This window comes from Osmerus mordax, chromosome 21 (assembly GCF_038355195.1).
Source record: "Osmerus mordax isolate fOsmMor3 chromosome 21, fOsmMor3.pri, whole genome shotgun sequence".
Classification (NCBI taxonomy): domain Eukaryota; kingdom Metazoa; phylum Chordata; class Actinopteri; order Osmeriformes; family Osmeridae; genus Osmerus; species Osmerus mordax.
Genome location: NC_090070.1, coordinates 891,322 through 904,383, shown reverse-complemented (window position 1 = coordinate 904,383; position 13,062 = coordinate 891,322).

The window sequence follows — 13,062 nt, the reverse complement described above, 5'->3', positions numbered from 1 at the left end:
GTTTGTGATTTCAAATGTTTAGGCATCAGGGATAGGCCTATCTCAATCTAAATTATCCGAGTATAATTATCATAGCTATATAGTTGTTAACAGTAGTCTACAATTGCAAATCAAACGTAAATCCATAGGCTACATCTATATCCTCCATTTTCCCGACACAACCATGTTTAAAAGTTAGGCTACTGGGTAATGTATTGATTAATAGTAGGCTATTTATCTAAAACAATGTCAAAAAATTTAATTTACATGTGTTTAGAGGGTGTCTGTTTTTTAATCAACGAAGTAAAGGTCTAAAAAAGGACCTCGACCTACGTAGCCTATCGTTCACGTCAATCATGGCGTGTCGTTTCATTTTGATGAAGCGGTGGATGAGGGAGCTGTCATAGTACAAGACTTAAAGGGAACGTTCTTTCTGGAAGAAGTCACATGGCCGTGTGCATTGCTTTTGCCGTGGTGGATTGTATGATCCATGGGGGCTATCCGTCCACTGCAAACACGTATCATATACCAGCAGATACTATTTTAAAAGAAATTCCTGCATTACATTAAAATAATGTATCATGACAGTTTGTATGATTTGGTCATTTATTATCACACTAGCATTTAATTATCACGGCAAACAATTACACTGCACTAAACTGTAAGTGTAAATGTAAAGTGAAAATAACAAAACCAGTCAGTATGGTGACTTGAGCGAATATCATTCACGTCTCACTTAGGGAATGAGGAAACTGTTTCCTCTACTAAAAAATACAATGCAGGTCACGTGAAAAAAGGATCCAAAGACTCGTAGAAAGACCGAGTCGGGAAATGAACGAATCGTTTGTTTCCTCCAGTACAGAGCCTATGCAGGTCACGTGAAAAATTATCCAAAGACTCGTAGAAAGACCGAGTCGGGAAATGAACGAATCGTTCGTTTCCTCTAGCTACCACTACAGAGCCTATGCAGGTCACGTGAAAAATGATCCAAAGACTCGTACCCAAAGACCGAGTCGGGAAATGAATGAATCATTTCTGTTTACTTGGACGAGCCTATGCAACAGTCCCGATGCGCGGCCACGAGAAAATGAACGAATCACTCTTTGAGAGGACTCGTTACTCCCGAGTCCTTGTAAGGATTCGTTCAAAATGAACGAATCGTTAACGAACGACACATCACTAGTAAACACAACGATGGTTCGTTATGAACCTTTGGGTCATGTGACCCGAAGGCAGCACAAGGGTTAAGAATAGGGTGCACGCGCAATTAGCTTGACTACTTAAATCTGACTTGGAATTAGTAGGACTGCGTGAGCTGAAATTGGCCTTTATGGAACCGCTTTAGCCCCGCTTGACTTGTTAAGCTAATTCAAGTCTGGTTTGGGACTTAAAGTCGAACTTATTTGAGCGGCCTTTATGGAACAGGCCCCTGGTTTCAGTCTGTTGGCTTTGTCGTTGTTGTCATCTGCCGCTTGTCCGGGGGTCGTGTCGTGGGGGGAGCAACCTAAGCAGGTAGGCCCAGACTTCCCTCTCCCCGGCCACTTCCACCAGCTCTTCCTGGGGGACCCCGAGGCGTTCCCAGGCCAGCCGAGAGACATAGTCCCTCCAGCGTGTCCTGGGTCTTCCCCGGGGCCTCTTCCCAGTGGGACGTGCCCAGAACACCTCACCAGGGAGGCGTCCAGGAGGCATCCTGACGCCATTCTGCCAGCTGTTCCCAGCAGACCCTCACATTAGGCCTGACCAGCGTCCTCCCCCACCATCGTAGCCAACTCACCACCAGGTGGTGATCAGTTGACAGCTCCGCCCCTCTCCTCACCCGAGTGTCCAAGACATTCGGCCTCAGGTCCGACGACACGACTACAAAGTCGATCATCGAACTGAGACCTCGGATGTCCTGGTGCCAAGTGCACATATGGACACCCTTATGCTTGAACATGGTGTTCGTTATGGATAAGCCGTGTCTAGCACAGAAGTTCAACAACAAAACACCGCTCGGGTTCAGATCGGGGGGGGCGTTCCTCCCAATCACACCCCTCCAGGTCTCACTGTCGTTGCCAACATGAGCATTGAAATCCCCCAGGAGGACGAGGGCATCTCCGGGAGGAGCGCTTTCCAGCACCCCCCCCAGAGACTCCAAAAAGGGTGGGTACTCTGAGCTGCCTTTGGTGCGTAAGCACAAACAACAGTGAGGACCCGTCCCCCCACCCGAAGGCGGAGGGAGGCTACCCTCTCGTCCACCGGGGTGAACCCCAATGTACAGGCGCCGAACCGAGGGGTAACAAGTATTCCCACCCCAGCTCGACGCCTCTCACCAAGGGCAACTCCAGAGTGGAAGAGAGTCTAGCCCCTCTCAAGGAGACTGGTTCCGGAGCCGATGTTATGCGTCGAGGCGAGGCCGACTACATCTAGCGGGAACCTCTGTACCTCGCGCACCAGCTCAGGCTCCTTTCCCGCATTTCCCTGTTGGCTTTGTTGAATTAGATAAATGCAAAGCCCTTTTGTAAGAATGATTCGAAAGGGAAATACAAATAAAGTCTCTCTCTGTCTTAGTTGAATTCTTTTTTGTGACGATTCACCTACATTGGGAAGAGTTTATTTCCAAACTACTTGTCAGCCTGGAAAGGAAGTTTGTACATTTAAGTTAAAATTGTGGGTATGATCCTGACCTTGGAATGACTGAAAACAAATAGCTATTTTGGTGAAAATCGAATAAACAACCAGACCCTCCAGGAATTCGCGATGTTGCGATCGCACCAATTCACGCGAATTTAACGATTCCCTGCGAATTCAGCGCGGGGAATCGTATGAATACGTGAATGCGTTTATTCTGGTGTCTCTGAACTCTTTCACTCTTTTTAATTTCGTTCAATAAGGTGCCAGATTTCTAGAGACTTCCAGGCGAAAAACACACCTAACAGTCCTGTATCCAGGGTTGCCCAACCAGTCAATTGCTGCTTGTGCTTTCTTCTACTGTCTATGCCTGGCAAGCGTGAGAGCGCCGAGTTGCGTAGAGGCCGAGAGCGGTATTGCAGACAGATAGAGATTTTAATCTTTTTTGTTAAAAAAAGGGAGATTCCTGGTTGGATAAGTATAAAAAATGGGATATGATGAAAATTGGCATTTGATAAGGTTATTTAGGGGACCATTTCTCAATGGTTTTATTCTTTGATGAATGTTTGTTAATTACTTAATTTTCAATCAATAACTCAATTAAAATTACAAAGAGGTAAATTCGCAACTTTTTATCGCAACTTTCACTTTCTCCCGCAATTTAATCGCAACAAACACCTAAAAAACACAGCAACTTTCATCGCAACTTTTTGGAAAAGCTCCCGCGAAATCAGGAATTTTAGACCGCTACTATCACAAAAAAGGCCCGCAAAATCCTGGGGGGACTGAACAACATATTCAGGCAGCACATTCACAAGATGACAAGCTAGCTCTTTCTCTGTATTGACGTCTGTAACTATTTATTCATAAATTAACAAATGCAATTGTGTTTAACTGCCAATTTAGCAAATTTTTGCTAAAAATTAGTATTTTATCAATTTTACTTCCATGACATTTTCATGATCATTTGGATGTGTATTGTCACTCCTCAAAGGCCCATTCTGAGCCAGGGAAAAAGGCTTAGTGAAGCCAAGTAACTACATTTACATTTATGTATTTAGCAGACGCTTTTATCCAAAGCGACTTCCAAGAGAGAGCTTTACAAAAGTGCATAGGTCACTGATCATAACAACGAGATAGCCCCGAACATTGCGAGCAGCCAAAACATGAAGCATACATTGTGAAAACCAAATAAGTGCCAAAGGGAACAACCATAAGAGCATGCAGTTAAACAGTACAATAATTTAAGTCTGTTACAACCAACCAACAAGAGCAACAAGTCTCTCAGTAAGAGTCATCGTGAAATGACTCTTATTGAACTAAAAGATATCCCAGGTATGTTCTGTAAAGGACCTCAAGAGAGGTTGATTATCATTGTGACTTTTATTTGTTTGCTTTTATTGCTGTGTTTTGATAGTGACCAGAGCCTGTTTAAGGAGAACCTTGCCACTCACTATTAAGCCCCATTATACCGAATTTGGCTGCAGTTCCACCAGAGTTCCACTGGGGGTGATCGCGAGCGAGTGCATGTTGAATGGGAGTCTATGGAGCTAAACGGCTAAATTTGTCTCTTTCGCCTGATTGTCGTTGAGAAATCTCCGATTTGATTGTAGTTTTTGCATGTTCAACATGGATTATAGGTCGAAAGTTGAATGAACGAGTACTTATGTCCTTTTGATTTCTTACAGGTTGAGTCGTTGTTGCCCATAACACGCTAGCATTCTGCTAATGAATGCTGATTGGTTAGTGAAGGACTGATATGACCAGAGCTCCTGCTTGATGGCATCCGAAGCGGAATCAGAATGTCAGAGCATTAGCAACATTAGCAACAACATTAGCAAGCCAAAACTCTTTCTAGCATGTGTATTGACAGGGAGAGCCTAACCTGTCAGCTGTGTTGTCGATGCCTTGACAGAAAAAAGAAAGTGACCAGAGCTTGCCGTAAAGCAGTAGCTCTGGTCGTACGATGTGTATGACGTCAATGACATTTTCAAAGGCTTTTTAGAACAGAAAGGCGACTTTAAAAAAATCTAACAGCCAGCAGTGTGTATTTTTTTTGCCTCCCCTTTCGAATTCAGAATTCAAATTACTAGACAAAAAATTATATCCTGAGAAAAGTGGATTTTGAGGGGTATAGCTCCATAGACCTCCATTCATTCTGCACTCGCTCGTTAGCGCCCTCACATGGAACTGCAACCAGTTCAGAACCCGGAAGTTTCCCGAGAGTGGCAGTTCTCCCTATATTAGACATTCTCTGTAGTGACCTTTGTATAGCCTTTTAATTTGAAAAATAAGTTTTTGTCAAGGTTTTATGGGTAAGCCGAAGGAGTTTGGGTTAAAAACCAACATAGGTACATGTTCGTGATAGTACAGAAAGAAAGACGAAAAAAACATTTGTTAGCCGATACATAGCCGAGTGATATGCATCTATCTTCTTCTGTCACAGCTTAGCCCGAATCTCCTTGTATTTCTGCCGTTATTGCATCGTCCCGGGGCCGTAGTCAGCGAAGAACTGTAACTTGGTGCCATCAGGGAGAGTTGGTTTCGCCTTCCTCGCTCCCTCCAGGATAGCCGGTCGGTGTATCGTAGTAGTCGAAAGATCATGGTTTGCGTTCTTGCCGTGTTGTTCGAGTAGATCCTGTATGCTCTATGTATCTCCAGACCTATCTAGCTGTGGAATCCAGATAGGAAGCATTTTCTTATGGGGTTCCATTTGTGCCAAAAAAGTTGATGCTTTTGTAACATGGATCTTGGCGATTGCTTTGCTCTCAGTCGTTTACCTCGCAGCAGTTCTTGTAATTTGCAGCGTACCATATGTGCCAAAAATAAGTCGATGCTTTTGTACAATACGTCTGGTTATCTATTGCTTTGCTCTCAGTCGTTTACTTTGCAGCGTTGCGTTTACAATGTGCCACTTCACCTGTCGTTTGCTGTGGTCGTTGCTTTTGTCTTTGCATCTTGACGATCACGTGGATCCTTGCAGTTACGTAGCCTACCTACTGCCTTTGAAATCGGATTTCTCCCGCTGCCGATTTCATTGGTTTGCAGCGCTAAAACTATTTTTTATTTAAATGGTATTTGTCTTAGCCTCCAATCATCAAAAACTAATTTGAAGAGTATAAAATCACCAGATAGCTGGATAATGTATGTGTTACATTGTTATGTAGCCTACACACAGCCTATATAGGCTACAGTGCTTATGTCAAGTTTTCAAAATGTTATGTTTCAGACTCATCATAAAATTGACTCAATTCATTTGTGAATACCTCAACAATTACACACAATACAGAACAATACACTTTGGAGTGTTTTATAAAAAGTAGCCTATAGTGGGGGTCAGATGGATGAGCGGTTAGGGAGTCGGGTTATTTACATTTACATTTACATTTACATTTATTCATTTAGCAGACGCTTTTATCCAAAGCGACTTCCAAGAGAGAGCTTTACAAAGTGCATAGGTCACTGATCATAACAACAAGATAGCCAAAAAACATCGCGAGTAGCCAAAACATGAAGCACACATTGTGAACAACCAAAGTAAGTGCCAAAGGGAAGAACCATAAGAGCATGTAGTTAAACAAGTCACAACCAAACAACATGAACAGCTATAAGTGCAAGTGTACCTGTGGGAAAAAGCAAGCAACAGTAATAAAACAATATATCACAGCGAGAACCAAAAATTTTAATCAGTTACCACTAACCACAAGAGCAACAAGTCTCTAAGCAAGAGTCATTGTGATCCTTGAGGAAACTAACATCGGGTCAAGCGAACCGTTCCTAATTACCGTTGTACTCCCGGAACAAGTGCGTCTTGAGCCTTTTCTTGAAGGTGGAGAGACAGTCAGTGTCTCTGATGGAGGTGGGGAGTTGATTCCACCACTGGGGGGCCAGACAGGAGAAGAGCTTGTGTTGGGACCGGGCGGTCTTGAGCGGTGGGACCACCAGGCGGTTGTCTGAAGAAGACCGTAGGTCTTTAATCAGAAGGTGTTATTAATCAGAAGGGGTTATTAATCAGAAGGTTGCTGGTTCGATTCTTGGACAGGCGAAATGACGTTGTGTCCTTGGGCAAGGCACTTCACCCTACTTGCCTCAGGGGAAAGTCCCTGTAGTTACTGTAAGTTGCTCTGGATAAGAGCGTCTAATAAATGTATATATGACAAAAATATTGAAAAATAAATTTACATAAGTATCCCGACAGATTATAAAGACAATATGCCACATTTACATTTAGTCATTTAGCAGACGCTCTTATCCAGAGCGACTTACAGTAAGTACAGGGACATTCCCCCGAGGCAAGTAGGGTGAAGTGCCTTGCCCAAGGACACAACGTTAGTTGGCTTGACCGGGAATCGAACTGGCAACCTTTCGGATTACTAGCCCGATTCCCTCACCGCTCAGCCACCTGACTCACCAGCTCCTAAAACATAAATGATCCTTACCATTTTATTAGTTGATATCTGATATTAGTTTTATTTTATACTCAGAGGTAACTGCATAATTGAAACACTAATTGACTCAAGTCCGTTGAGTTTATGTTAAACATACAACACACTCACTTAACATACCTTTTTTATTTTAATAAAATCTGTGAATAAACTATAAGAGGATGACGGTCAGTATTTGCCCTGATCACCTGCTTTACTTAGTGGTTCAGCTTCACTGAAACATTCCATTAACAGTATTTGAGGTAAAAAATGATTCAAATAATTGTTTTGAATAACAATTTGATTATTGTCAAATAATCCTGTTGCACGAGAGAAGGAACTGGAAGTCCAGGTTCTGTGGCTCTTTTTGGCTGACTGCGTCATTGTCTTGGGGGGAGCAGCACTTGCCCTGGTCGCTTCTAGAACACAGAATCATTGCAGATTTATATAACTATAGTACTGGTTTACTTCATTACCACTACTTTCGAGCGGCCGGTGCTGGCACACCTCAAATCCATCACAGACCCTCTACTGAAACCCCTGCAGTTTGCCTACAGAGCCAACAGGTCGGTAGACGACGGACGACATTGTGTTGATGTTACATCTACTTGCTCAATTTCCAACCGATTTTTAAACGGTTTGGTTTGTTATCAACGTCAGAGATGTTGTTATGCCACTGCATACTTATGAATAATTATGTTTTTGTTTTTTTTATAGAATAGAAGTATGCAGTGACATAACAACATCTTTGATGTTGATAAGAAACCAAACCGTTAAAAAATCGGTTGGAAATTGAGCAAGTTATAATCATTTAAAAAGTACATGTAGCATCAACACAATGTTATGGGTGAGGGAGTTGACTGTAGCAAGATGGCTGCCATGTGCGGACGTTCGACTCCATTGTCCGGCAACGCGGACGAGACATCTACCCTTTATACAGTTAGGTCCATAAGTATTTGGACATTGACACAATTTTCAGCATTTTGGCTCTGTATACCACCACAATGGATTTGAAATGAAACAATCAAGATGTGCTTTAAGTGCAGACTTTCAGCTTTAATTTCAGGGTATTTACATCCAAATCAGGTGAACGGTGTAGGAATTACAACACATTTTATATGTGCCCCCCCCCCCCCCCCCCCCTTTTTAAGGGACCAAAAATAATTGGACAAACGTAACATAATCATAAATCTAATTGTCACTTTTAATACTTGGTTGCAAATCCTTTGCAGTCAATGACAGCCTGAAGTCTGGAACCCATAGACATCACCAGACGCTGGGTTTCGTCCCTGGTGATGCTCTGCCAGGCCTCTACTGCAACTGTCTTCAGTTCCTGCTTGTTCTTGGGGCATTTTCCCTTCAGTTTTGTCTTTAGCAAGTGAAATGCATGCTCAATTGGATTTAGGTCAGGTGATTGACTTGGCCATTGCAGAACATTCCACTTCTTTGCCTTAAAAAACTCTTTGGTTGCTTTCGCAGTATGCTTCGGGTCATTGTCCATCTGCACTGTGAAGCGCCGTCCTATGAGTTCTGAAGCATTTGGCTGAATCTGAGCAGATAATATTGCCCGAAACACTTCAGAATTCATCCTACTGCTTTTGTCAGCAGTCACATCATCGATAAATACAAGGGAACCAGTTCCATTGGCAGCCATACATGCCCACGCCATAACACTACCTCCACCATGCTTCACTGATGAGGTGGTATGCTTTGGATCATGAGCAGTTCCTTCCCTTCTCCATACTCTTCTCTTCCCATCATTCTGGTACAAGTTGATCTTGGTCTCATCTGTCCATAGGATGTTGTTCCAGAACTGTACAGGCTCTTTTAGATGTTTTTTGGCAAACTCTAATCTGGTCTTCCTGTTTTTGAGACTCACCAATGGTTTACATCTTGTGGTGACACAGATACGCCTACCTCCTGGAGAGTGTTCTTGATCTGGCCAACTGTTGTGAAGGGGTTTTTCTTCACCAGGGAAAGAATTCTTCTGTCATCCACCACAGTTGTTTTCCGTGGTCTTCCGGGTCTTTTGGTGTTGATAAGCTCACCAGTGCGTTCTTTCTTTTTAAGAATGTACCAAACAGTTGATTTGGCCACACCTAATGTTTTTGCTATCTCTCTGATAGGTTTGTTTTGATTTTTCAGCCTAACGATGGCTTGCTTCACTGATGGTGACAGCTCTTTGGACTTCATATTGAGAGTTGACAGCAACAGATTCCAAACACAAATACCATACTTGAAATGAACTCTAGACCTTTTATCTGCTCCTTGTCAATGAAATAACGAACTCCCTTTATGAGAGAATAACATACACCTGGCCATGGAACAGCTGAGCAGCCAATTGTCCAATTACCTTTGGTCCCTTAAAAAGGGGGGGGGGGGGGCACATATAAAATGTATTGTAATTCCTACACCGTTCACCTGATTTGGATGTAAATACCCTGAAATTAAAGCTGAAAGTCTGCACTTAAAGCACATCTTGATTGTTTCATTTCAAATCCATTGTGGTGGTATACAGAGCCAAAATGATGAAAATTGTGTCAATGTCCAAATACTTATGGACCTAACTGTATATATCTATGACTTACATTCTTTGTACATTGCGAACTAACGTTGTCCGGTCCTTCACTATAAATAATGATGTTAAATCGAGACCCAGGGGCGCCGCCAGCAATTTCGGGCCCCATGGCAAAACAAATTACAAAAAGAATTCTAAGATTTGAGCCCGCCCACGGCGCAAATTGCAAATCGGACATATGACGTGTCGCGGTTTTGGCGCCCTCTGTTGGTAGTGCGAGAGGGTTAATTAATGGATTGCTTCTTGGAGTTCGATAGTAATGGGGAGACGGGGTGCTGCTGTCTCATCTGTTGTTAAGTCTGTTAAAAGGGGCAGGGAGTCGGGACAATGATTTAATCTGAATATCTTGCTAAATGTTTCCCTGCACTGATTAAATGTTGATGAAATGTAGGCTAACACTGTACCCAGCTAACAAAATGATGTCCCTTGTTAGCTGGGTAGCTAGATAGCTTATATGGACATCAACCCAACAGGTTAATACCACTCACAGATTGGCTACCCACCTTTCTTGGTAAAAAAAAATGGGTTACTGATTGAAACCCTCTCTTTTGTCTATCCTCTCTTTCTTTTTTCTCTGATCTTTTCCGAAACCCTGATTTGTGTTTACCATTCATTGATCATTCATTGTGTTATTATATTTTAAATGTATTATATACTCGATGATGGTTTATATAATATAATTTTATATTACTTTTTGCTATTTTTTGGGGCCCCTGTCAGTCAGGGGCCCTTAGAATCGTCCTAACCTTTCCCCCCTATACGGTGCCCCTATCTATGGTGTAGCCGAGCGCATTTTCTCAAGAGCAACTGCAATGGTTCTAATGACGACACAGCTATTTCATGATTGGCCAGAATCACACGACAATAATTACAAAACACGTTTTGTAATTATTCTGAGACATTCAGTTTCGCCAACGCTCAAATCCGCACCAAACTGTTTAATTGAATTAAAAATGTGTTGAAGAAAGGGTTTTAGTCCGCCTCTTCACTAACGGAAAGACTAAGTTTAATTATAAATAAAGTAAAGTAAGCAAACAGCGCTTGATTGGCCATGACTGACGTCAACGCAGCAAACCACGAGAAGCTGGAATGTCTGACTTTACAGAGCCGTTTTCAACTCCTCCCCGACTGCAAGCGGCTACTCTCGCCGGTCGTTTCATGAAGCCGCAGTCCATGTCGAATGCACCTCTTGATTCGTAGTACATTCCCCTGGGGCCCCGTTCGTCGTAAGGGTTGAAGCTAAGTTAATCAATTGTCCCTTTAGCCCGTTAACATTAGCGAGATGAGTGAGAATAGCAAATATCGGTTCGTCAACGGCTGATCCGCATCCAAATCATGTGGTTAATTTCAATCAGGCTAAACTTATCAGGGAAATTGCACGTGCACGTCCTACTTCAAAAGGCAGGAAAGGTCGATCACCAAAACCGTGATTTTCTAACGGTATGACGGCGGAAAATACGAAAGAGAGAGCGGTGATAGGCTATTCTCGCTATCCGAGCAAACTATTATAATGAGTCTCTATAAGACAATAAGCGTATATTATCATGGCTAAGTCAAACACCGCCACCGCTGCCAGAGCAAGACAAGCAGCTTGGCAAAAAATTGCCAATAAGCTAAATGCGAAAGTTTTGGGGAAATGTATAGGCTCATTTTAAGTGCCTCATTACCCCAATCAATCAGATCACATTTCTTTAAATGTGCCTGCTGGTATAGGCTTAATGGAAATTAATAATCGAATGAGATCTTGCTAGCGAAAATCATGATCTCAACTCTTCTCAGAATAAGTAGGCTAGATATAAACAAGGCCAAAGAAATTGATACGAATTCATAGACAATTATGAGGATATACTGCGCTTATATCATGTAGGCCTACTATATATGTGCATGTAGGCCTATGTGTAAATCCCTCTTTGATTTAATTGACTGGGACATGGCCAGGGAATATGATGAATTGATTCATCAGCTGGTTAAGCGCCAAGTACACTTTTCTTACAGCAACGCATGCTGCGGCTTTGCCAATGTTTTCTGCATCGCCTATACTGTATAAAAATGTAACCTATAGCCTACCTGACGCAAAAAACCTCAAGGCTATGCAGTCTGAAGAACAGTTAAAGTTTCAAGTAGCTTTATTGTCAATTTCTTCACATGTCAAGACATAAAAAGGAATCGATATGACGTTTCCCACTCTCCCACAGTGAAACATATAAAAAGCACAGGCACAACAGATAAGACAAGACATTTCGTAAAACATAGCGTTACATATTCACATACAGCAGCATAAGCTCATAATAAAGCATAAAGCTTGCTGCGGCGTGTGATATTTGCAATGTACGGCCCGAGAAGGTCTTGCAAATAAATGAGTCCTTGTCGGCTGAATCGATATCGCTCAAACAAGAACTCATCCGTGTGAAATAAAGGATCTTGGCAATCGCGAAGAACTTGCTATGGAAAGCTAATCGAACTAAAATATAGCTCCTTGGTCAACTGGGTCTCTCAAAAAGGGAGCTGCCATGTTATTTTCCGGGGGTGTGGCAAGCTTATCCAGCTACACTTACGTTAGCCTGCTCTGGAGCAGGTTAGTGCTAATTGATATGTTACTATGGTGATTTATCGAAAGTTGCTTCTAAAGAATGTATAATACATTACAACACATATTCTAGAACTGTAATCACCAGCTGCATATCAGGCACGGCACTAACTATGATCCCAGTTATTAATATGTGTGGCATTTTAATCACTGAATGCATCACGGGCACTGTGCACGAGTGAATATAACAACAGGATTTATGAAGGAGGCATGTCTTAAAGTTATGTATTGTGCTTATTAAAGTTATGCATTGTGCTTATTAAAGTTATGAAACTTAGAAGTGTGCTCAGGCTTAAACATTGGGTCTCACACTGAGTGTGGGAAGCAGGCTGTTCTTTGTGTCTCTATCTTTTCATTTTCAGAAACAACCTTGAATCTGGGTGGAGATGGCACCCGAGCAGGTGGGACGCGGAGGCAAGAACAACTCCCTGATGCACGAGAGAACAAGCTCAACCCTCTTTTCATCTTTCTGTTTTAATTGCACTGTATATTATATGCTGGGGCAGGGAAAGATAGCCAGTTGGACTTCGTGAACCAGCCCAAACTCTGTTGCGGGTAGGGAAACGTAGACAGCCCCAGAGCTCTGTACTTGTTGATTTCCAACTGCTGCATTAAAGCTGAGATTATCGGACCTCTGTGACTCCAGACCACTCTTTCTAGAACACAGATTTGTGTCATAGAATACCATCATTACATATTGGAATAGACACATAAAGAATTAGAATCCTTCAAATGGTGACCCCGACGCTGAAAAGAGGGAGTCCAGAGGGTTCCGGCCCGACCGACGAATCGGGGGAGAGACCCATACACCGGTGCGAGGAGACAGACGTAATCGTCAGAGGCCTCAACATAAAAAAAAGGTAAGCAGACACCTGTTAATTCAA